This window comes from Apteryx mantelli, chromosome 4 (genome assembly GCF_036417845.1).
Source record: "Apteryx mantelli isolate bAptMan1 chromosome 4, bAptMan1.hap1, whole genome shotgun sequence".
In the NCBI taxonomy this organism is placed as follows: Eukaryota; Metazoa; Chordata; class Aves; order Apterygiformes; family Apterygidae; genus Apteryx; species Apteryx mantelli.
Genome location: NC_089981.1, coordinates 70,694,834 through 70,720,563, shown reverse-complemented (window position 1 = coordinate 70,720,563; position 25,730 = coordinate 70,694,834). Strand labels below are relative to the sequence as shown.

Below are 25,730 nucleotides of genomic sequence, written 5' to 3'. Positions count from 1 at the left end.
CAGGCAAATTTCAGATGAGGTCATGGAGAGGCTTGTCAGGTCCTACCTTACATGACTATCTTAAGTCCCTTTTGCCGGTCCTTATGTCCAGCTTAATGCATATGAGAGAATGAAAAATTGACTCAAATATCAGTTGCAAGTGATGTTACTACCTTTTGATTGTCAAAAGTTTAGTAACAAAGGGATTTTAAATTGATAAATGTTTTGCTACACATGAAAAGAAAGTTCAGTCTGTGTTATAGACAATAATATAGAATAATACTTACATGCACTTGTCGCACCTCATTTCTTGTAAGTTGTTAAAGGAAATGCTCTTCTTGGTTTTGAGAAAGATAAAAAAGATTAAAAAAAAAAAAATCCATAACGTAAGTAGTGCTTTTTCAGCCAAGATGGACTAACAAACTCTCCTGGTTTCCATTCATTTTATAGCTGAACTATTTGGCAAAGTAATTTTAACCATTGTAAAGTGTTTAACATATCTCTCCAGAGAAAGAGTGACTGAGAAACTAGTTATCTGTAGATGTCAAAATAGCAAAGGAAGAGAACGGGAGGGTATAATTCATTGTAGCTGTTCTATGTCCTTAATGTCTTTGAAATGACCAGGATTAATTCTCTGTTCTGTCTTTACCTGTACTTTGTTCAAGAATATTTAACTCATCTCCCAAAATGTATATGCTCTGTCCTTTTTGCCTGTGACTTTATTGGATGTAAGATGGCTACTTCTGTGGGGTTTTTGTCTTTTTTTTCTTTTGAGGATCATGGTACTGTGGTTTCTAATATTAACTCTCTGATCAGAACAAACAAATGATAAATTTACTTTTCCTGTTGTGTAAGTCACCTGCTGTAGCTGCTTTTTAAAATGTTGTTCTCCTATTAGATGAGAATTGTTCCTTATTGTGCTCTTTTTTCTTCTCATGAAATCTCATGTAGAACTTAAAACAACATAGACAGGATCTTTAGCCTTACCAGATTCTGATACCATCTCTCAAAACTTATTTGCAAGTCCATGGAAATTGCCTCATTCTAGCCTTCAGGATTTCCAGAGAACATGCAATGTTTTGCTCTTATTGCCTTAACTTTTCTATCTAGGTTTCTGTAACTTGTTTCTCTACATGCTAGTTTGGTGTCAAATCATCACTTAATTTTTTTAATCTTCTGTATTGGAGCTTTTGTTGCCATTTTTTTTTCTTTATTCAACTGTCTTAATGCTTCCATTTTTGTTTAATACAATACATGACAGAAGAAACCTGTGTGGTAGAAAAGACTCTGAGGTTTGCTAAACTCTAAGAACTTGTGCTAGCTGAGGTGGGCAAGGACATATTCATAGTGATTTTGAGGCCTTGAAACTAATGCATCACGTTCAGGTAAGATCTGCTTTGTTTCTTTGCTCTGGTTTTGGGTGTTAAGCCCATGTTAAAGCCTTGAGGATGCAGTTGTTCAGGAATCAATGGCAATAATTTAAACTACTTCTTGAGTGTTTGTCTACTTTGCTTTCAATATATCAAACATTCTCTATAAATAAGTTAAAACTACAAGTTAACTTTAGCAGTAGTCATGTGTAAATTCCAGCTGCTAGCTGAGTACCAGCTGTGAAATGTACCTGGACTCTGTAGGGTTTCTTGTTCTCTTTCTTAAAGAATTGTAACTGTCTATAGTAGCTAAAAATCTCTAAGTGAGAGAGGGTTTTTTTTTGTGGGGGGGGGGAATAAATTGAACTTACCACTCTTTTCTGTCTTATTTTCCCTTACACTCCAGTAAAACTAAATGCAACGTATTATTGTGTCTTCTTGTATCAAATTTGTTCTGTCCTGAGTTGCAAGGAAGTGTACAGAGATGGTGATTGTGGGTATAATTACAGCTGGCAGGAAAACAGAGTGCAGTATTGTGAAAACAGATTTGCGTACGCTGTTCCTGTTCCAGTGGGGATTGAAACAAATGTGTAAGAACTTTAGACATTGCCCCAGAAGATGCAAGAGCCCTGTGATCAGGCAGTGTACTGACATAAACGAATGTCTCCCCTCTGATTTAAGACAAGTATACTTCTGCCAGTCTTAATGCAATTCTGGGGTAAGCTTCCTGGGTCCAGGATTGAACTACTGAACAAAACCCAGCAGAAGCAGACCCCTGCTATAGTATGGTGAGTAAGTATTTATTGTTCAGGGAAGGAATGAGAAAATGCAGATGGCCTTCCTCATTGTGACTGGAAATTTCACCTTGGATTACTTCTTCCAACAGTTCTTGATCAGCTGTAGGTACAACCGTATCTCTGCTATACATCTGCTTTCTCATATGAAAAAAAGATCTCCACTTGCTATTCTGATGATCAATGCAATTTCAGTCTGCTGCCTGTAGATGTTAAATCAAAGATATGAACTGCTACTCTGGAGACCTTAAAAATGTTTTTTGCAGATCTGCCCTTGTGTCTGTGAATAGGATTGCAGCATTCAGTGAACTGAAGTCAGACTGCCCGGCTTTCCCATAAAGTCACAATTCCCTTTTAATTAGGAGGAAGAAAAAGTCTGGCCACAAAAAACCCTTTCCATTTGCAGAACACAGGAGGGGGAAGAGTGAAGAATCGTGCACTTCTTCAATACTGCTTTGGCTAAGAGAGCTCTGAGAAAGGAGGGCTTGTCTCTCACAAGTTGCTTTGTTCACTCCATACCATCAGCTACAGAGAACAATCATCTTCATTCTCCAGAACAGAGCAAGAGATATGATGCTTATACTTGGATGGCTTTGCCTCTTCTCAAGGAAAACATTTTACAAGACATTTTCATCTCTGACTGATGCTTCCAACAACCCATGCTTGATGTGTCTTGGACCAGCTACCACTGCTGTAGCTGGAGAGAGCAGGCGCTGCCTTTTAGGAACTCTTGCAGGAGAGTTAGAAGCCACTGTCCTCATGGGGTCAGATATCACCAAAGCCAGTATGAGATGGTGACTCCAGAATTTGTTGCACAGTGGAAGCAGAAACTCTGGCTACTAATACCTCAGTAAAAATATCAGCCTTTGATGCCCTCAGTCTAAGATGGTGGCTTTCAGGTTTTAATTTGCTGATGTCTGATATCTGACCATGAAATGAGGCTTTCAGGAAATTGCCAAAAAATGCAGCTCTCTCTATTCTTGGATAAGAATGTGATTTATTTGAAAGAGCAAGAAAATTGCATCCCTAATTCAGAAAGTTTATTTTGTACAAAATCTGTACAGACCGGACCTGAAGAGTCCCACATAAAAAGATGAGGAACCAGCTTATTTATGAGCACATACACACATTTATACAGAGATCTTTTCCTTCTTTAATAACTGTGACACTCTTTGAAATGGCCAAACAGTCCATTTAATCCATTGTCCATTGAATAAGCAATGAGAGATTTTCACATTTCCAAACATTAGCTATTAATAGAATCTCTTGCTGAAATAAAAGTAAGCTGGGGGAGGAGGGAGAAAGGGTGTAACCGTTTTTAGTTTCTCATATAAAAACTAAGTTAGGATCATCTGCTCTTATAAGTCAAGATGTCCGGTCCTCTTTTTGTGTTAATTGTGACATTAAAATAAAATTATAACAAAAGAAGAGTCCAGCTTCTATGGACAAGTACTGCCAATATTAGCTACTCAATCTTTCCTTTGGAGAGGTTTTGTGCAGGGAGGTTGTTCTCATTACCTTGAAGATGGGAGTTGGCAACAAATCTGCAAAGAAAAGACGCATGCATGCAGACACGTCCACATTGAGTGCCCAGTTCAGTTCACCAGTGTTCTTTCTCCAATGGAAGAGCACCAAACTTTTTGACTTCACCATGTTTCTTCTAATTTTACTTCTCCCAGTTGCCATTCCACCCTGCTTGAAACTGTTATAATGTTCATGCTCTGTGTTTGCAAGTGAATTGGCTTTGGTCGACCTGCTGAATTAACAGCAATGCTACTATCCCTCCTTGTTACAATAAAATGCTTTTCATTTGCATTGCATTATTATTTAAATCAGCATTTTTTTTCATGTGAAGCATACCTGACAATCTCTTCAGGAGTTTCCTTTCAGGAAGATGATTCATGTGGAGTCTCCGTGGAGACTGAATATTTGAATAATTTATTTATTATTAGCATTCAGTGTGTTTGCAGTGGTATTATTGAAGAAGTAAAATTAAGTTGGAGGGGTTGTGCAGTATGTCCCTAAGGGAGTAATTTGAACAGCAGAACTCTCCTTTGTCTGGGAAAGTGGGTAAAACCCTACTAGACTGCCAGAGTCCTGAGGGTGCTGGTAAGGTTAGTGTTTGTGGAAGAATTTTAAAATGGCCTTAACAGCAAGTGAATTCCATAAGAAATATCGGCAAAACAGACAGAATCTTACAGTGGTTCTTACAGAAATGGTCACTTTGGCACGACATTTTTAGCTCTGTGTTCTATGCATAGTAGATTCATATATAATACATTATGTATTAGCTGTACAGTATGTATATAGTATTTCTATTCTTGTTTTTCTGGTTATATATGTAACACAATGGCAAAACCTGTAATTTATTAAGTACCTGAAGTATGGTCATGTTAACATTGATGGAACCATTATTAATGAAATGTGACAGCTAGCCATTTATATGCCCAAACACTAAAATGTCTGCACTACCTTTAGCTTCTAAAGTTGAAAACCAAAACACTTGAACTGCAGCAGACAAATCCTGTTAATGTTAGATGGCACTGAACAGTGTATAAAGTACAGCTTATTTCTGGCCTTAGTTCATCTTTAAACTCAATGACTTACGTTTTAGATCTACACAGATATTTTTGCTGTCTTTGCAGATAACTTTGCATATTTCATAACAGTCCCTTGTAGTCGCTTAAAAGTTATTACTTATGAGTGATTCAAGATAAAGTTTACTGGCTTTGTTTATTTTCCTTAACAACTAAAGGGTGTGGGTGAGTGCTTTGAGGCAGGTCACACCGTAGTGCTAACCTTAGGTGGAGGAGAGGATACATGTGTGTGTGCCTGTATATTTTCAATGCAAACTGTTGTATGAACTGTTATGGTAGTAAAAAACGTTTTGAAATACACACTGAACAGAGAAATAGTTTACTGCTGCTACTATAACTACCTACAGTTCTGGCATGACTATCTCAAGAAATAGTGTAGTATAGGAAGGGATGGGGGAGCTACACAAAGCGTGGAGGAAGTGAGGAACAGACAGTCCTTGCTGAGCTAATCTACAGGTAGCATAGCAGCGGGGGTACTGCTAAATGGCCTAAAATATGTTCATAGCTTCATTGTAAAGTTGGTCCTGCAGGTGGTCATTGCTTCATTGATGTGGTCTGTGACTTGGCAGTCAGAACTCTGGAATCCACTTCCAGCAAATCACCAGCAGATGATCACCTTCTTTTTAAGAAAATTATTTTCAGTCCAAATATTTGAAGTGCTTCTGTGACTGGCTCTTTTGTAGGCATTGGCCCAAATGCTTTTCCTCAGAGACATATCCTGTTCTCCCCCACCAACACCTATATGGGACATGTATACATGTGGGAACCTGACTGTTACACTTGGGTTTCAACTGGATGAAGAATATATACACCAAGAGAAGTGGCTTCGTCCTCTACCAGGTTTGCCATTCTTCCAGGATTCCTCCGACATTTTCCTTTTCCCACGAAGAGATGTTGTCTGCTCAGAGTATGGAGGTCATATGCCAGTATCCAGGGCTTCTGGATTGTGGCAGCTTGGTGAGAGTATCTCCTAAGGGGCAATCGGGTAGCTGGAAAATCCTGGACATGTTCACTGCAGATACAGAGATAAGGCTGCCAGCAGTATCTCTTGCACTTTTCTATAGCTGGAATTTGGGGGCAGGGAGAAAATCTGTGGACTGTTTTGGGCACTGCTCTGGTAGTGATTTTCATTTACAACCAAATGCATAAGAGGCTAAACCCCATGAGTGTTGCATACTCAATTCTGTAACTGCTGCAGTGGATGAAAGCAAGTTTTTAATTATTGGAGATAGAGTTGAGGTGAAGTAGATGAATTTTGGTTTCGATTAGACTCTAAAATGAATCTTTGTTATGATAGACTGCATTTGGTGTGCTTTGGGCCACTGTAATAAGTAGAGTTATCTTATTTTAATAACTAAAATCTTTCTTAGAGCCCAGCAAGCCAGTTTAAAAAGTGGCTGCTCCTCTGCAATGTGTATTGCTACCCAAACTTTACCTTGCTTTTGGGCCAGCCCACCTCCGGATAGGCTAGGGCTTAGAATAGAAATTTTCAGTGACCTGTGACATGGACTTAGCATACTACTGTTTAGATAGTATTTAACAGCAGCAGTACTCTGAACAAGTCACGGTTAGAAAGTAGCAGTAAAATTTATGCAATAACATAGAAAATAGCACAGGATGTAAAGATTTCTTCTCCATAACTGGAAAATTATTGTGATTATTGCCATCAAAATCTCTGGGCTGATGAACTGGAGCATATGCTCCATGCTAGGAATCTGTGACTGTTTGGCATTCCTAAAATGTGAAGGTGGCTGATATTAGAAGTAATCTTGGCTTTCATAATTGTAGATCTGTTTGAGAGTACAGCCACTAGAGAGGCATAAATCTGTGCTTTACATGGATGGAGATAACTAAAAAAAGAATAATTTGCAGTAGTGTCGCTATGAGCAGTTTTGATGATGTGCAGATTGCTATGAACAAGGGAACGCTGTTGTCAGGGTGGGCTGTTCCTTGACTGCATGTCAGGTTTCTTGAGACAGAACTATATTGAGAAAATTAAAACAGAAGCTCTGTGAGCTCTTAAGATACTGCTCTTGCTATGACCCAGCTTATGTAATGGGCCGTTATATATTTCTGGATCCCTGAGGAAACCAAAGCTTCATAACTAGTAAAAAGAAGAAAATTATGGGAAAACAGCAGTGATGATCAAGTCCAAGAAATGTTCATATCTTCTGTTTTTTGTATGTTGTGTTGACATTGTCTATAGTTGACATGGACAATAATTGTTCATCTATAACATACTAAGAACTTCTCCCCACTAGTCAGAGCAAATCTGTATGCTGCTTGTTAAAGTTTGGCAAGTTTTTAGTTTCATAAAAGGCCTTTCTTAAACATCTAGGAAAAAATGGCAAATTAATAGAAAAGGTATATTATTAAGAGAGCTTATTTTTATTTGAACACCTGAGAAAGCTAAGAGGGGATCTTTAATAGGAATGGTGGTCAGTGTAGACATTTCACTGATGTTTTATTTAAACAAAGCGGGAGAAAATCAGTTGGTTTCAGGTATTGGAATAAAACTCCTGCAGTTCTTCAGCTGTACACTGGTGAACATGCAGGGCTCTGGAATGGCAGAAGTCTTATTTACTTAAATACTCTATGAATACATCACTTCTATTCTGCTGCAATTTATAACAAACTTAAAACTGTTGAGACTTTAACAGGGTTAGAGGCAGGATATTTTTCTGTATCAGTGGAACTACAGTGTGTTCAAAAACCCATAAACCAAAGCTGGGACTCCTTTGGGGGTAAGTAGTTCTTTCCGCTTTACTCTATCACTTTCGATCTACTTGAAGTGCACCTGCCAAGGTAGTCAGGCTGCAGACATGAACCTATTGTATACAACACTTATTCTCTCCCTCCCTTCCCCCCTTTAAAGTTGCGTTTGGATCCTGAAGGAGAGCTTATTTTAAAGAGTCCTCTCAAATCATCAGAATGAAGTAAACTGATTTTCTGACAAAAGTAATCTTTGTCAGAAGTCCTTAAGATTTTTAAGCTGATAAAAGAATTGATCCTCTTTTTAATACATTTAATAGTGACCACAAATTATCAAAGACATGACATTTTCTTTAAGTTTTTTTTTTAGGACAAACTCTGTCAGTTTGGAAATGCCATCATAGGATCCTTGGCTTCATCTTTATGTGTTTTTTCTTAGTTTCCTTTCTTTTTATAGGTCAAAGTCCCACAATGGTTGCTATTACATAAAATAAAGGTAATACATTCACCTTCTCTCTGATAATGTTTATTTGAAGGTCCAGCTTATCATACTGCTCTCTAGTGCACAAGTCAAGGAGAAGGTGAAATTGAAATTAAAACTTTTCACAGAGTGATGGAAAGCTCTAGTCCTGACTTTTACATATATGAATGCCCAATATGAATAGAGATACTAAGGGAACTTACTGCATATCTTTGATTTTCATATTTCTACAGTACATCCTCGCATTGAAGCCTTTAAACATAGTTATTTTGTATGAATGCATAAGTTAATTTTTTTCATAGTAATAAAACAGGGCACACTGCTTTTTGAAACATGTGTTGAGTTTCAGCTTTCAGTTTCTGACACTAGTATCTAAATAAGCCCAATAGCACTCTAGTCTCACCAACATGATGTATGATGTTGCAGCAGTACTCTGGTTTCTCCTGAGATAAAAAATAAAATAGCTAAGGCCAGAGTGACCACATGATCAACTGTGCATGTACAAATATGTGTATATTAGTGTGTATTTAAAAGTATGCATTGTTACCAAGTATTTTGAGCACGTACAAATAAATACATAGTTATGTAGAAAAATATTCCTTTTTGTGCAACAGACTTGTTGCATCTGTGCTGTTCTTGTAAACTGTGAAACCCATGCACAGAGGAAAGATTACCTTGTAAACATATTCTAACATTTTTCTGGGAAATCCAGATATTTCCATTGCTGTTGGGAAATGTTGTTTATGTCATCTAAATGCTAGACTTGAGATATCATTACAGCAAAACTGTAAGTTTGATTGTTGTTTTGGTTGCAAATATTGTCCCTACTGCCACCATGTTATTTCTTTTCTTTCCCCCAATTTTTCCTCTATAAATATTTTCTTCTCACCAGTATTTCCTGAGAAACATGACCAGGTATGGAGGTCAGCGCTGATGCTTGTTCTTCGTGCTTTGAACAGTACTAATCACTTATAAGGCAACCTGCGTAAGAAGTGAGTGTTCAGAGTCTGGTTTCAGGCAGAAAGACAAGAGAAGCAACTTGGTACAAGGTACTCAAATTGGTACTTAACATCCCCAGTAAACCATTAATTTCCTGCTGAACAGCTTGATGGTTGAAGACAGCGATGACAAGGGGCAGAATCTGATGGCAGCAGAGTCTGTCGAAACTGTACTGCAGGGTCATGGCTCCGTGGCTTTTCTGTTCTCTCATGATAGAGCTAGCAGAGCTCCAGTTACTTATATGGCACAGGATTAAGATTTGCTAGAAGATTTCCAGAATGAACCTTTTCTAAATGAATCCTTCTGAATGTTTGTTGCTAGGATCAGCAATTACTCTTTTACCCAGAGTTGCAAATGCATACAGGTCAGTGGCAACATAATTTCTTCTGTGAATCTTTCACAATTTGCCAGCAATCTTTAGGGATGCCCCCTCTGTCTCCATGTAGGTTTTTTCCATCAAGAGCAACACACATTTAGCTGTTCCAAGTAGCCCTTAGTTTGCCCTCATGGGAGGATGGTGGGCAAAAATTATAAAACAAACATTGTTGAGTTTTTGGCTGCTATTTTACTTTCTCCATGATTAACTGCAACTTCTGGGATTCATACAAATCTTAAATATTTGTTTTGCAAGAGGAAGAAAATGAAATGTAAAGGTTCAATATGAAAGTTGCTAATATGCAAGATTGCTTAACAGCTGTTCAGCTATCCACAGATTGAATATAATAGTTTATAATGATGATAGTGAGCTTTCAGTCTAACTAAAGGCATCTCTTACCTTTTATTTGAGTTTATCTGAACAAATAGAAAAGTTGTGACAGTACTTAGAGGGGAACAATAGTCTTTTCCATTCAAGATTAGTTTAAAATAATAATAAGGAAAAAAATGTACCTTACAGCAGCTCTATTATGTGAAAAAAGATCCTAAAATATACGGTTCCTCTAGAGGTTTTATTCAGCTGGCAAACCTGTTTTATAGGTCAACATTCTTTTCCAAATAATATCCTAGGGGAGTGTATTATATAAGCATGACAGGAGGAGGGACAGCTTTACAGACTGGAGACAATACGAAAAGCAGCTGAGAACTACTTCTTGGAACACTCTGTAACCTGCAATTTGGGGCACGCCCAGATGCTGCAGAGAGGGGCCAAGGACCTGGAGAGGAGCGAGAGGAGCCGTGGGGTTCAGTAGCTTATTCCGCTGGTGCGACTTCCTTGAAAACTCACATCTGAAAAGGGATAGTCGTGATTTCATTTTCAAGGCTAACTCACACGAGCAAGCGTATCTGTAAATATTTAAATCCCCCACCACACTTTTCACACATTTTAGACTACTTAATTTATATTACTTCACAAATAACTTGATGAAAAGTATGTGAATTGTGTGAATCGTTGTGTGGCAACTGTAATTAGCATCTCAAGTCTCCACTTGCACATTTGTGCTAGTTAAAATAACTACTCCTACTACCGTTTGGGACTGCCTGTCATCTTAATATGCAGCATCTAACTTTAGGCATTGCCTTATTACAAATATCTTGATTTTTTTTTTCTTTTTTAACACCTCAGCTGTCTTGGACTCTTCATTTAACTCATTTCCTCAGTATTTAGTAACTAAAAAACAGGAAGTGAAATGTAGTTGAATTTATATATAAAACCAACAAATTGAAGCCTACAGAACTTTTTTTCCCTAAATGTACACTGTTTGGTCATTTTAAAACAAAAAAAACCCTGAGTGATAAGTAACTCCTGGTCACTAAATTATGTGCAAAATAATAACCTAGAATTTTGTATTGTCCCTTCTGCTTCAAGAGCAGAGATTGCCTTTGGCCACGAGTCGCTGCTTGAGGTTATGCCGCTAGGAGCTGCAGGCAGCCTCTCCTTGGGGAAAGAGGGGTCCGCAGCTGTCGGGGGAACGAGCCCCTGTAAAGGGCCTGAGGAGGCGGTGTTTTTAGAAGAAAACAGTTTCTCGATTTGAGCGCTTCATGAATAGCAGCCTTTTGGAAAAGGAGCAATTCAAAAAACAACCTTCAGGCCCTCGAAAGGAGAAACCTCGTTATGAAGACTAATTGGGGTAAATTATGATTAATATTAAAACTGTCTTGAGAAATGACCCATCGCATCTGACTCACCTGACTGACAGTTTGAATGAATACGAATTTGAATTTTTCTCAGCCTGGGTTCTCTGAGTTGGAAAAGGACGGTTTTATACAGAGTATTAAGTTTCCTAAATGTCTTGTGATTGAACTAATTCTAATGAAGCACTCAGGACAAATCTGGGGGAGAATTTGACGTATATTGTTCTTGCAGCAGCATAAAGAATTCATCGCAGCTTTGAGTGCAGCACTCTGGTGGTGGTTTCACAAGATGTATTTCTCTTGCACTTTCGGAACCACGGCAGATTGCTGTTCTCCTGTAATATATTCTACTTACGAAGCTGACTGTCAGTTACGTTAATTTGCTATTGGTAGTGCTTTGTCTAATGTAAGCAGAGTGCAGGTTAAAAAAAAAAGCTTATGTCTTTTCCATGCAATTTTAATTCAGCTCTCCTTTTATATGTACTTTAGGATACAGTTCCTCATATTAGGGAATCACATAATTTTTTTCCATCAGTCTTTTGTCTTACTCAGTGCACTGTGGAAACTGTGCACCACTGTAGAAACTGAGATTTGGTGGGCTACTGTAAATCTGCCATTTCCTAGCTTTTAAGTACTTCACCTTTGGGGGAGAGGTTTTTTTGTTGTTGTGGGGTTTGGTTTGGTTTGGTTCTGCAACCTTCGCAACTTTCATTTAGCTTAGCTGTTTCTATATGCAAGAAAATCTGGACTACCTGTTCTGCCATGCTTTTAGATGCTGCATATTAATCTAATTTAGATTGAATTAGTTTATTTCTTTTATTATTTGACGTGCTTAAAGAGAATAAAAAAAAAGAACTTTTGACACCCATTTTAAAGGTTCTGAGTCTATTCTGAGACTAAGGTATCCATTTAACGCAAAATGACTATTTTGTTACTTAATTGTTTAGTCAGTTGTTTTTTCCCCCTTGTCTGTACCCACTGTGCATGCTGGTGTCATAATTCATTATTTCCTTCACTGGAGTTGGAACTCTGGGTCAGTTTCTGTTATCAGTGAAAAGTTACTTGCACTTTTCAGGAATTTATAATCTCGTCACTCTAATAGAAATACAGTGTGCTATCTAAGTTCATTTATGGGGGACTTTTCTGTAGGTGTGCATGGCACTTTGCAGAAAATCAAAATGACAAACCATGGCCCTGAGATGCACAGAATCTAAACGTTAACAAGTATAAATAGACCCCTTAGATTTTTTTTGTCCTCAAAAACCATGAAATATTGTCAAGAATGATAGATTACATGGATTGTGGTGCTAATTCTGAGCAGTTGCCATATATAGCACTTCTCATCTTCAATGTACTTTACAGCATTATCTATTTAATTCACAGAGCCCTTTTTGGCAGGTGTGGGTGAGCACCAGTACCTCTGTTTCTATGGCTAGAGAAGGTTAAGTGGAGCAGCTGCTGCAGAGGAGGCCTGTGCCCATCTGTTGTGGCAGAAGCCACAGGATCCCTGATCCTGCTGCGATTCCTAGCTTAGAAAAAGCCAGGTAGTAAAGGGGGATGCACAGACGTTCAGCACTTGGCAGAATAAGAAAGTGCACGTCCTAAACGAGGAATGGGGAAAGGAACTGGGAAAAAAAGACTGTTTGTGTGAAATGGTTATAAAATCCCATTGGTACTGCCATGACCAGATGGAGAATTGTTTTATTTCCTAGCATCTGCATGACTCTCTATTGCAGCCACGGCTGCTGTGTAAGGTTTGGACTAGCTCTCATGTAACGAACCCCAGTGACAGCATTTCTTGTGGCTTCCTGGACTTTTGCATGTGAACTCTGAAATTTCAGCTTGGATATTAAAGATTTATCAGGTGTCTTTGCACTCTTTACTGTGAGCATGAAATGCACGTATACATGTATGCTCATTTTTCCATACAGCTGCTGGAGTAGCCACATAGACAGGTGTGTGGTCTGTAATTTCCTGCAGTGTTTTCTCTATTTAAAGTACTTGAATCACAGAGTGCTCAAATTAAGCAGTTCATGCACTTTGGAATTGAAGAGACTGCCTTGGAGAAACTCTTAAACTACAGCTGAATTAATACAAACCTGGACCCGAGGATTGCTGGCAAATAAGAAAGGATGAGGGGCTGATAGGTCTGGCAGAGCCTCCAAATGCAAAGGTGAGGTGGCTGGGGAGCATTAGCTTATCTAAATGGTAATTTCTATTCTGTACGTTAATTAAAACATGTAGTCTACAAACGAGCATTTAGGAAATCTTTTGAGATTTTTTCCCGAGGGGATGTTTTGGAAGTAAATTTCAAGTTGTACATGCCTTCTGCCAGTGCAGCCTCTAAGAACTGCACAGAAGCAAACTGTCCAGATTATATGCTCTCTTTAAGCAAGATGTTTTTACATATTTAGAAAAGTGTTTGGTTTTTTTTTTTTTTTTGAAGGGGATGGTATTTTGTTCTTAATAATGCTCTTAATGTTCTTAAAAATATTTAATATTTTGATCTTCTCAAGGAAGGAGCAAAACCCTGTTAGTCCAATTTGTAAAAGTTAATAGTGTGAAATGGATGAATCCAGTTTGTGAAAACAGAAAGGAGTCATCAGTTTCTAAAGAACATTTTCAATAGGCGGCAGTTAAAAGCAGAATTATTACTTATTTCTTAATGAATCTTCTTAATGAAGACTGCTTTAACTTACCCAGGAACCAATTTGGATTCATTAAACCAGTTATAGGTGGGTCTGATTGTGTATTTATTGTAAAAGTAGAAGCAAGGCTCCTATTTTGTAATCAGCAAATGTTTACGTGGGAGGCATGTTTTTCGTTGTCTTGTGAGTTTTGCTTTCTTTGCTGTCTTATTGTACATTCATGACTCCGATGTGCATGCATCCTTGCTTTTGTGTAGCATCCCATATTCTGTGTCTCATATGCTCTCATGCACTGGCAGAGGTGGGTAGTATTGCTGTTTTATTTGCTACTTTGCCTTTTTATGGAATGTAGGGGCATACCACCTTGAAAAAAACCAACAACCCAAAGCTCACCAAATATTTCTCACTTGAAAAGCTATGTTAGTAATTCTTAGTTCTTAGTAATTGCAATGATCTCAGGTATAGCAAATGAATATAATGAAAGCTGAGGGAGACATGGATTTTATTTTTTAAACTTTTCCAGAAGAACAAATTTTTCCTATCATGAGGCTAAGAAGCTACAATTGCCTGTGAGGAATTAAGAGGGATTTGGAAATGAAACCTTACACTGGGCCCAAAAATGAAATTGTGTGTGGTCTGCCTGGGCATTTCAGAAAATCCAGTCTCCTAATCTAATGCAAATAATTAGATTTTGGATTAAGGTAGGTTATAGTCATCAAAAACAAAACAGGTAGAGATAATTTTTTTGTCCAGTCTGGATCCTTTTCATTATGCTTAGGTTATTTTTTCTCTTTTTCTCTTTATAAGTCTCTATATCTTTTCCTTCAATGATTAATCTACAGGCAGAATGCAAAAGTTATTAAGGCTAGAGACAGACAAAAAGATGTATGCTGTCCTTTCTAATTGGCTCTTGAAACCTAAAATATTTACTGCTCTAAGGATTAATAATGGTTGTGGAATGATGAACTAAACTAGGTATTTCTTGCTTATTCATGGATCGATGCTAACCTCAGATAAGTAAATATCCATCGATGCCTCCTTGTAAGGGGTTTTTCTATATTATTGTAGAAAGAAGTCTTACTTCCAAGTGATTCGCAATAAACTTCAGTAACCAAGCATATTTCACTCTTGGTTCCCTCGCTTTCTTTGCTAAGTGCGATCATGGTTGGCAATGAATGGTTCGCTTCTTTATCTGAAGTCTTTGGCACCAGGAATCAAGACTTAATCATTCTTTGCATTGATGGGTAGCAGAGCATAACGGCTCTCTCAAAGCTGACAGGATGGTATTTTGTTCTTTGCTCATGTTCTCTGGAGTCAGTGGAAAGGGCTATAAAACTTGTGATTCTTTGCTCCACTATGGATTAGGGGTTTTCAAGCAGAACTTGGAGATTTTTTTTTCTCTGTTAATTTTGAAGCTGAGATGTCTGGTAGTACCCTAGAAAGCATAATAATGTTGCCACCAAGAACTTGATTATTTTCACTGTGTTCTGAACTAGCTAGGATTAACTATTTGCATTGCACTGTATTACTGTTTTATTAACAGAGGAAAATAACTCCAGAATTTGACTGACAAATCTATAGTCTCTCCGCACAACATAGACCTAGTAAATGTAATGAAACAGATTGCCTTTGTTAGAGTGTTGGTCTATTAAAAGTGACTCTGAAAAGAAAAAAAATGCCAAAAGTTCCATACTTTTAAAAAGAAAAAACAAACAAACAGAAAAGACCTTTTCTGTGGCTTCATTGCTATGATAAATACAGTGGGTTCCAGGGACCTTTGAAAGTGAGTCTTTAAAACTGATCTGACACACGGAAGTGCAAACATTGAGCTAATCTTGAAGAGCAAGTAAAGTCACATTGTATCTGACTTTAAAAGGAATAGTAAACTCTATCCTGTTGGGCCTCACTTGGATAAATGAATACTGATGTTTCGGAATCAAAGTAGCCTGGGTAAATTCAGTCTTGCGTGTTATGTAACAGTTGAGGATTTTAGGAGCATTATGACGTAAATGCCTGATACTTATTTAATAAACTGATCATTAATTACAATTCACCAATTTACTTTTGGGGTGAAACTGAATAGTAGCTTTACAGCTCTTTTTATTTTAATTACAGCATCTGTTGCAAGCATAAGTTTCTCTTTCCTAATAGATTATTTTGCTCCATTGATGTTGTATGCATATTATCAGCAGTGTTTTAGTATTGCTTGATTCTTTGTTTTGAGGGAGGTTGGTGTGTACTCACTCCGGGAGACACCGACCAACTCACCAGTTTGCTCAGGGCAAACAGCAGTAGCAAACGGTTGATGCAGTCTAGCTGGTTCAGATCATGGTGCCCAAGCCACCACTTCCAATTAAATTATGTTATTGTAGAGGAAGGGCATTCATTTACCAGCATTATAAAAAATAATTTTGTAGGTCATTTATAATTAAATTAGCTCACAAGCTCTGCTGTAGCTGGTGGAGGAATCCATCAGTAGGTATCAAGATCTCCCATAAAAAGCTTCAGATAAGTACCAACTACTTAAAGTTTGAGATGACGTATGAAGTGCGCATATGAATCTGCCAGGTAGTGTGGCAGCCACTTCAGCGTAGAAGGCGTTACTCTGAAGCCAGAAGTAGGCTTGCGCTTTGAACAGCATCTGAACTTTTGAATTGCTTCCATTTGTGCAGCAAGCACCAACAGTGAGGCAAGAAAGAAGAATGGGCTCTTCATACTTGCACTTTCCAAGGCATGGATGCCTTGTCCTGGAAAGGAGATTGTGGAAATAGATGCTAGTGTTGTAGAGAAACAGGAGTTCATAACTGAGCTGCTAGGTAAGAAAAAAAAATAGCAATGACCCAAAGCACTACATGGGAGAGCAATTAAAAAGGAAAGAAAGGCAGTATTATCCTGTTGAATTAAAACCAGAACTTCAGTTCTTCCTGAGAATCTTTATTTTCCAAGCATAATTAACCCCAAACTTTGCAGTGAAGAAATGAGCTTGTTTTTATCCAGTGATATGAATGAAAACTTACATTTTTTGAGAGGTTAAACAAGCTCAAGATAGTGATGCTCCAGGTCTGATGATAATTCCTGCAGTCATTTTCTCTTATGGCCGTTAGCTGAATAAAAACACACAGATTCCTCTTACTTGAACTTGTGGTAAAAGGGAGCGTTTACAGTAAGCAGTCTTGGGTATGGATATGAGTAGTCTTTGGGTAAATTTTTACCATTTCTTTTTAGGAGGAAAATCTGATATTTTCCCCCTACCCTTTCAACATTGTTGATTTGATTAGTTTGAGGGGAAATCCTGACTCCACACACACAGATGAATTAGAAAAAGGAATTTACACTGTGTGTATTTACTAGCATTGATGCAGAGAACAGTGTTCCTGTGTTGCCTAGTCTGAATATAGGTTTTAATTGTTTTCCTTCTTTTATAATGGAGCTTAAGGGAGCAACATCTCAGCTGGCACAGCAGAATAAAAGCTTTTGAGTATGCTGTTGATGAATGCCAGTTCTAAAGCCCCTTCTTTGTTGCCCACATCTGGAGTCCTGGTACCAAACTGCATGTCTGGTACACAGAGTACTATGCTGATCGCCAGCAGTCTCATCTGGAGATGGCAAAACCACCAACAATGATTTTCAGTTATGTCACATGAAGAAGCAGTTGTTCAGCCACTAGAAGTCGGTTGAGTTAGAGTAGCTTTCACCAAAGGTTTTCAGACCATGCATGTTCTTAATGAATAAAATTGAAAAAAAACTTTCTCATAAAAGATGAGGAGTTTGCTGTGGGAGTTAAGTAGTATGCTGAGAAGTCTCTTTCATATAACCATAGTTTTAACAAGCAAGAGTTATTTCCAAAATATGACTGCAAGTTGGGATCTTTAATCATAATTAATGCATACATATTACAAAATGATTTGGGGGGAGGAGTTACCACCTTATTTTTAATTATATTTGTACAACTTTGTACAGTCATTACATGTTTTAGTCTGAACATCAAGTTATATAGTATTAAGAAAAAGTAGTATAGGCTGAGTCTGGATTTTAAGTGTGAGCAATGTTTGAAAAGCAGTTAACATGGAGAGGTGTACCGAGTGATAAATGGGGCAGGAGACAAGCAATTGAAAGGGAAATGATCTTGCTGTAACAGTTTCATGTTCAAGAGATGTAGTAGGGAAGCAACTCGTGCATCACATGAATTTTTGCTTGGGTTTTATACAAGGCAAAATCTGTGGTAGCATCACATTTGTATGCAAGACTTTGGCTGGAACTTTGACTTTCCTGGTGGCTTTACTTTGCCCACAGTATTGAGTAGTGTTTAATGACATAAACATTTCTTTACTGAATATAACACAACCTTAATTATAAAAGGCTTAGTTTTCATTGTGGTCTTGGAAGACATTAAATAAGAAGTGAGATTTTTATCACTAACCTTTCCACATAATGACTCATGGACTTTTATGCAGTATATGTATAGATGTACCTTTTAAAACTTGGGCGTGGATTTGACATGTTCTAAAGTACACACTCTTGCCATAGTGCTATCGTGTTATTTAAGGGGCCTTTTGACTACTAATCAACTTGAAGTATTTTCTGTGTATACAATTCTCTCATCTGTGTTCGTGTGTCTAACTGCCAATCACATTAATGGGAGTAACACATGCACAGTAATTGGAAAATAGACCCCTGTGGCTTTTATTTAGTTGAATCTTTCAATCAAGCATTTCCTTTCCTTCCAGAAATGACAGACAAAACCTGAGTAATAGAATTTGTGAAGTAAATTTAGGGATATAAGATGGGTGATGAGTCAATACTTCAGTTCAATTTCTGTATTTTAAAATGTTTATTTTGTCTGTAAGCTAAAACTCTTCCCAAACGTTGGGCCAGTTGTAGTCCTGTTCTCCTGTTCAGGGAAGAGAATGATATACCAAAGTCATGGAGAGTAAGTTACAGTACTGATTCAATTTGCCAAAAGAAATACAGAAAACTAGGTTTCAGTAGTGTTTTGAAAGCTCTTTTCTTTAAAGACTTTCCAGGTACTTAAGCTTCTAACTCTTGGAAGTGCAGTAGAAGTGATTTAATATGCAAAGCAACAACATTTTGAAATAGGAGTAAATTTTAAAACTTCCTTGCAATTAGTATATTTAAAGGCAGTACTTTTTATGTAGAAAATTCAGTGTGCTTTTGCCTGCTTGATGAGCTGTGGTGAGTTTTGTTCCACAAGAAGTGCAGAGCTGCAGCCATACCTTCTCGGTACTAGGCTCGGGTGAAGTCTGCATTGGCAAGGGCTTGTTAATATGGTTTTACAGGCAAGTTCTCCTTGCAATGATATACCATGTGTCAGCAAATAAAAAAGTTTTTGCTGGCATAGTTGCATCTATAACTAATCTGTATTATAACAAAGAAGCACTCGCCAAGTGCAGACACGTGTCTCGGTTGTGGCGTGCCCTGCTATGCTCTGCTAACCACTGGTTTCATACAAAGGCAGGGTGGAGGTCTGTCCCAGGTGGGGCTGCCCTGACCAGGGGCTGCTGTGGGTGATGGCAGAGCAGGACCATTCGTCAGCAGCCTTTTGTGTGTCCCACAGGTGTGAGTTACTCCTGCCACAGCAATGACCTGCTGTTCTTTCATCTTTCCTCCTGATTCAGGATTGATGTGGTAGCATAGGTGAGCGTGGTCTTTGGCCTGTAGAAGTTAAGTCTGTTCTCTGTATTCCAAGAAATCTTCTTCACCCTCCCACCCCCCAACCTCTCATTCATTTCAGATCATATGCTGACTGTATCTGGGCAAGAAGTTGGAATTGAACAGTTTTTTAGTGTCCTATTTATCCCTGTTAAAACTGGAAAATTTCTTACCATTGTTACTGCTGAAGAGGTTCCTGGTTGTGCAGATAAGACTGCCTTTTTAGGAAGAATTACCACTATTAAAGTGTTTTAGAGCATAGTGATAGCATCAACACTAAGCAAAACTCTGTAGCTAAAGATTAAATCAAATCTCTGTGATGGAAAGATTTTACTGTGAAGGACTGTTTATTTTGGCACTGTGCTGCACACCTTACCCCTGTTTGTGTGGTTGAGTATGTGCTGTCTCCTAAAAAAAAGAAAAAAAAAAAGAAAACTATTCCAGACCACTGTTGCCATCATTGAGAAGGGAGCGCAGGTTTGAAACCACCTGGCTTTGTGGACTGCAGGTTGCACTGGGCGCCAAGGAGGGCAGAGAAGGGAGGCTGCCAGTGGGAAAGAGCAAAACTAACAGGAGGAATAAATCTAATTCTAAGCTTCAGAAAAGCAGGTTACAAGGATTGCTTATTCCATTAGTTATGGTTATTTTTATTTAGGAATAACTGTGTACATTTGTAACCAGCTGGTTATAATGTAGGCCACTTTTATCCCTTAAAATAGGAGATGTGGCAGTCCTTTGTAAGGTAACGCATTTTGTTGAAAGTAACCAAAACCAAGAAAATGGTCATGTTCTAGTAGTATTCAGAAATTTTCTTTAATATTTGGAAATAGTAATTTGGAAGTTCTTTGCTGTGTGTAGGACACATTAGTTTAAAATATAGGCATAAAGGGACAGCATTTCTTTCTTTCTTTTTCAGGTCTTTGTTTCTTACCAATTGCTTATATCAAAACAAGTTTAAAAATGTTTTGTTTTATATTGCCAATTTGGAGCACAGATCAAGTTGGCATTGCAGCAGCCACAGTGTTTTAGATGTATGGAAGAACATCTTTTTGTAAATACCAGTCAATACATCTTGAGTGTTTTATGGAATGTAACATAAAAAGCACATTCCTTGCCAAAACTTCCTTTGTGCTGGGTTTCTCTCTAATGTAATTTCCATCAGTTAAAGAATAAAGAGAGCATGTTTTGGGGACCGTTTTGCTTGGCAGTGCACAAAGGGAAAGAAGGTTTGGGGAGGGGGTGGGAGTATTATTTCTCAGCTACTTCACACAAAGAAATACTGTACTGCTTTCAGAAATCTCTTAGTACAAATGCCTCCTGTCACAAGTGATCAGTGTTACGCCATTTCGACACAGCTGTAGAGAATACTGTGACGTTTTATAAAATTATTGTCCCAGACTCAGTACAGGAGAGCTGGAACTGTGGGCAAAAGCCCTAGGTCTTATTTTCCATACTTACGTTTGTACTAATTGTGGAGCGAGAATTGTTTTAATTAACAGTTCTTCTGAAATGCCATTATTAAACTCTATATGCTTAAAGAATGAGGCTAACCTAGGGAAATGCTACTTAGTGAGAGGTTAGCTTGGAGGGGGGGGAGGAGGGGTGTGCTCTGTGCTGTCCTACACGGAGGAATAAGAGAAATCTTCCATGATGTGCATTGCACTGATGTTGATGACACTCTTGTGATTTTGTCAGCACATCTGTGTCAAAACCCTGGTAGTTTAAAATCCAGATGTTTGTTCTTTCCCTAGTTTAAACTTAAACCCAGTAACTAAGTTGAATGCTCCATCTTAAAAGGCATCCAGAAAATGTGGAAGGGTTGGGTGTTTGGGAGACTTTCTATTTCCAGCACTGATATCCATACCAGTACGCGTCTTACCAGTGCATAATCCCATCATGAAAAATTGGACTGTGAAACGCCAAGTCCATGGCTGTGTCTACTGCTGGCAAAAGAGTCCCCTGCCAGATCTGTGTCCAGGAGACAAGGCTGACCTGGCAGAAAGAGCTGAACGTTCCCTTTGGAGTGGGTGGGCAAGAAAGAAGCCAAAGAGCTGTAAACCCTGTCTTGAAGGGGCAGTGCTGATGCCAAAGAGGGAATGGGCCTGGCTGCCAGAAGTGAAGCAAGTTCAGCAGCTTCCTGAAGACATTTGTGCTAGTGACTCCGAGCTGTGTGCTTGGCATGCATTGAAGTGGTTCTGCTCTAATAGTCCAGCGCAGGGAAGAGGCAGAAGGTAAAGAGTTGAAGTTCCCCCTGGTTGTTAGCATAAACACGTGCACAAGAATGTACTTCATGCTTGTTAAACATATATCCCTGTTGCCCTCTTTCAAATGATCTGTATCATACTGAAAATGAGATCATAGTAAATAAAATGTTCAACCTACTTTGCACCTGTCCATGAACAAATGTCTGTTTTACATTGTGGGCACACATTTGGTTATCAGACGTTTCCTTCAGTCCTGCTACTTGATGATCTTCGTGTGTTTGATCTCCTTGTGGGACTAGCATATGAATTTTCTCCCCTAATTACGATCTTGCACTGCTTGAACTAGTTCAGTGCTGATGAGAGTGGCCATTACTTCATTAATATGTAAGAAGAAAATAAGAATCAAGTCCCATGACTTCTACTGGTCACAAGTACTTTGAAGGTAGGTGACTTTATTCCCACACTTAAAATTTTATTTTATTTTTTCTAATGCTCAAAACATCAGACTTCCTCGTTAGTAGACTTACTGTGAGAACATCCTCTAGATCTGGCTTTTTCATGTAAAACAAACTGAAAATTTTGTCAGACTTATTTGTGTTATACTGAATTCTATCAGATTTCTTGATGTCTTTATTTTTTCAAATTTAATAAAAATACTGTTTAAAATCTAGTTTTAAGACCTAATTTCTTGATGTTGATTAAAGATTGCAGCCTATTCTATTTTTTAGAGTATCTATGCTGTATGGTCCAATGCAGCAGGCTTTCATGCCAGTGGAGGGGGCTTGTGTTTGATTTGTGTTTGGAGATTTGTGAGCAGGCAGAGGTCTGTGTGTGCTTTTTCATTTTTGTTTGTTTTTTTTCCTACAGTTCTAATTCATTACTTTTTAATAAGTGTGAGCCATTCAACTTCTACTGCTTGTTTTATTTTTGTTTTCTTCAAGCGGGAGAAACACATCAATTCTTGTGATTCTATTGGATTTTGAAACAAAATTGGCGTTTTTCTTTGCCAATGTATTCTAGCAAAAATGCGTAGGCATTATATGATGAAAATAATTAATTTTGCCTCTGGGTGCCCATTCCACCTTGAAAAAGGGAATCCTGGTGTGCAAGTGAAGGTCACTCCGTATTTGTGTGAACTATTTTCTTTTTTGGTCTTTGAGTCCCTCTGCACACCCCCGCCCCTCCCCACTGCTATTTTGTGCATCACAGGCATTTGATACGTGGTCAGTTTAACAGTTTCCTTCAATAGCTTTTGAGGTTTTTCAGCTTTGTTTGGGTTCTTACTGTTGTATTTCCCTTCAAAAGAATTTTTTATCAGATTTTAATTTAGCTTGCTTTAAACATGGTTTCATGCTTTACTTTCACAATAAAGGGACGCTGGATATTTAGTGCAAACACAAGTTGTTCCTTTGTATATGCTGTTGGTGTGTAAATACGCTCCTACTAACAGTAGGAAGAAAGGTTTTTTTTTAAATCAATATTTATATAAGGTGTGTGGCCTTCCCCTTCCCTCCAATGTGTTGTTGAACACATAACTGCTATAGTTCAGTATTACTTTTAAATAACTTTATAAAGTACATCGTTTGAAGGGCTAGTTTTATTCCCCAGCTGTTTCATAAAGACTACTGTTGAGCGTATAATGTGGGAGACGGTAACAACGAAAGTGTGTTTTCCAGGTGGAAAGAGAGGGAGATGCATGACAGTCTGATGACATGTACATAATTAGTTTTGGGGAAGTGAAGGAGAGTTGTGATTTGTAGTGATCAATTGTATTAAAATAGGTTTTTGTTCTTTTCTTAAACAGGTCTAGAATGCCTTAATCTTATGAGTCGAAATGCTCCCTTTAATGCATTTTTCCTTTGCTTGGACGAAGTAAGTTGCGCTCTGAAAGTAGATGAGAAATGGAGTGAGTTACCTTATGGTGGCACAAGAAACAATGATTCGCTTCTGCGTACAAAGTAGGTTGATTTTTGATCTACCCGCTGTTTCGCTCAGCTGCGGTGCGCTAGGGAAGGGGACGTGTTGGGAACCTTCCCTCTCCTGCTCCCCTCTTCCGTTCGGGCTCGCTCCGGCTTTGCCGTGAGCTGCAAGTTCGGTAAGAAAGAGAGATGTGTTTTCAAAATCGGTTGATGACTGCTTAAAATGGCAGGTAAATGTTGAAAAAATAAGGACTTCCTCCTGACTGGCTGAAATATGGGAAATGAGGCCAATTTTAATTAAATAAAGCATCGTCTTTGAAAGAACTCGGAGCACCTCCTGAAGCTAGGCGTGCACAGCAAGAGCTAGATTTGGTGATTAACAGGTCGTTTCATCCTGCCTCCTCAAAAGGGTGAGGGTCTCTCTCTCTCTTTTGTTGTTTTGTTTTGTCTTTAAGGAAGGTGGCTTTTAAGTATGATATGGCATTTCCTGTTCTGCCGTGGTGATACATGATATAGTGCTTTGTGGTATGTGAAATGTTGCTGGTTGCCATGGCAATAGAAAGCCTGTCTGAACTAAGGAAGGAAATGCTACAGTCAAGATGTCTTTACTGGGAAATGGCTACAATTGTAGCAAAATATGGTCCTGTTGGGTAGCAGAGCTGCCTTTGAACATCTGAATTGCATACACAGTGACTGATATTTAATGGCCATACCTGATGCGACTGTGGATCATAAGTGTGTTTATTTTTGGACTAAAAGGACATCTCGGCTTACTGAAATACACCTCTGCTCCTATGTGGAAAAACTGAGATTTTTATGTAGCATGTTCCTTCTGTCTAGCAAGGACATTTTCCCCTCTCTTGCTCCCACGCCAGAGCTCGAGTACTACATTGGACGTTCTTACATAGATCGATCAAATCTTGTATGTAGTCTTCTTTCTCTTGCTTGCTAAGTTATGTTTCACTAAGTCAAGAGCAAATATAAAGACGATTCTTATATAGGTCACTTTAATTGAGTTTGTCAACTTTAACATCCTCGTCTGATCTCATTTGCTGCTCTTCTACGCCACTGACTCCAGCAGAGTTGCTTCTTGCCCGTGGGGCAGTAGAGGAGGTTCCCGTCCGATCACTGAAACGCCCAAGTACTGCGGAGTGAGGGGCCCCAGCCAGCCAGCGTGCTCGTGCATGCTGCTCTCCTCAAAACGCAGCCTTTCCTTTAGAGGATGACGCTTGTCCTCAGAAGATGCATGTGGCCATTTGTTGCAAGAGTACCTGATAGTTGCTTCTGTCCACGGGCAAAAAATGCCCTGAGTTTCAGAGCTGTAATATTCCCTCACTCTGCGCACATACACAGTTTCAGATGATAAACTTTGTAGACTGTGGGCTGTGTTTTTGTAACTTTTTTTTTTTCCTTCATCTAGGCTGCTGTGGGTGCTGACACCATATAAAAAGCAAGTAAGGAAGGGAGTTTTCAGTGGGGTGTATTTTTATTTTAAATCCTTGTCTCTATGTGGGCAAAATGTAATTAAAGGAAGAATTGCTCTGCAAATGTTGCTAATTCTGAAAATACATTAAGTATGTATCATCAAAATTTTTATTTCTGAAAGCTCTAATTTTGTAAAAATACTGGAAAGCAATTGAAATAGAAGCCTGGTTGCACTGTAAATAGTGCAAAAGTATTTTAGTAACTGTAGTACTAATAAGCAGAAAAATTTTTTCCTTTAATTTTTTTTTTTTAATGGCATTAGTATTCCGCACAGCAAAATCCCTGGCTGGAGAATTGTAGAAATGATGATTGCTCATTAGCAAATAGAATACAGATGTTCTGTTCATTTTGCCTGAGTGCTTCACATAAACACCTTGGGGAGTGACTGGCACAAAGTACAAAACTTGATAGCATAACACTGCGCTAAACATCTTCGGGCTGGCAACAGAAGCAGAAGCATACCATGTAATTTTGTGAAATTTCATGTAATTTTTAATCATTTGTAGTGTTTGTGTAATGCGAGAACCTTCACATGAGAAGTATGGTGTGTGCGTCTACAGCGCTGTCAACAACTTCAGAAATCAGAGCGGGGCTAACTTTGTGGAGGTCCGTTCATATCTTTTTGAGTGGCTTTTATCTTCAGTGTACAAAAGAGCAAAATTTCTAAGTCTGAGAATCTTGTACTGGTTGTACATTTTTGTATTTGCCCTCCCAGTTGCCCGTAATTTCTTGGGCCTCTGAGATGGCATCTTTTTGGTTCCATTTTCATATGTCTTCAGGTGGGGTTACCAGTTGAGAAGTT

At 38.4% G+C, this 25,730-nt stretch overlaps 1 protein-coding gene across 11 annotated transcripts in view; it reads left to right on the top strand.

Annotated features, from left to right (window-relative positions):
* FOXN3 (forkhead box N3) overlaps positions 1-25,730 on the top strand; it is a 221,601-nt gene that overhangs the window by 148,850 nt on the left and 47,021 nt on the right. The gene's annotated exons all lie outside the window — the stretch shown is intronic.